Raw genomic sequence first — 623 nt, 5'->3', positions numbered from 1 at the left:
TGAGAGCTCAGAATCGTCTCTGTTCTGGCACGACAGTGCCCTGGCTGAGTCGTCCTAGGGCCCCTCCTGTGCTCCAAGCCTTTAGTTCCAGTAGCTTTCTTGAGGAACTTACGCCACATCTCATGAGGTAAATTCCTCAATCGTCTTCCTTTACATGATTTTTCTTAGCTATTTTATTTAATTTACTTATTTTTAATTTTTTTAAAAATAGGGAACGCTTCGCAAACTTGCGTGTCATCCCCGCGCAGGGTCCATGCTCATCTTCTCGGTATGGTTCCAGTTTGAGTATGTGTGCTGGCCACTTTTCTTAGCTATTTTAAACATTTCCTCTCCCACATGAATCCTAGGGTCATCACATCCAATTTTGGAACAACAAACAAAAGGATTCATCGGGAGGTTATTTTTAAATCCTCCACCATAATTGAATTTTATTTTATTTTTTAAAGATTTTATTCATTTATTTAAGAGAGAGAGAGCATGAGTGGAGTATAGGGCACAGGGAGAAGCAGACTCCCCACCAAGCAGGGAGCCTGACGTGGGGTTCGATCCCGAGACCCTGGGATCATGACTTGAGCGAAAGGCAGACGCTTAACCGACTGAGCCACCCAGGTGCCCCCCATAAT

At 44.0% G+C, this 623-nt stretch overlaps 1 non-coding gene across 1 annotated transcript; it reads right to left on the bottom strand.

Moving 5' to 3' along the window:
• Positions 1-203: 203 nt before the first annotated feature.
• LOC116640890 lies at positions 204-302 on the bottom strand. The gene has a single exon (XR_004301106.1). It is a non-coding gene; the product is annotated as a U6 spliceosomal RNA (small nuclear RNA).
• Positions 303-623: the final 321 nt, after the last annotated feature.

The sequence above is a fragment of the Phoca vitulina genome, unplaced genomic scaffold (assembly GCF_004348235.1).
Source record: "Phoca vitulina isolate PV1807 unplaced genomic scaffold, GSC_HSeal_1.0 scaffold20, whole genome shotgun sequence".
NCBI classification, from domain to species: Eukaryota; Metazoa; Chordata; class Mammalia; order Carnivora; family Phocidae; genus Phoca; species Phoca vitulina.
Note: the sequence above shows the minus strand (reverse complement) of the source record. Positions and strands in the feature narration are given on the sequence as shown.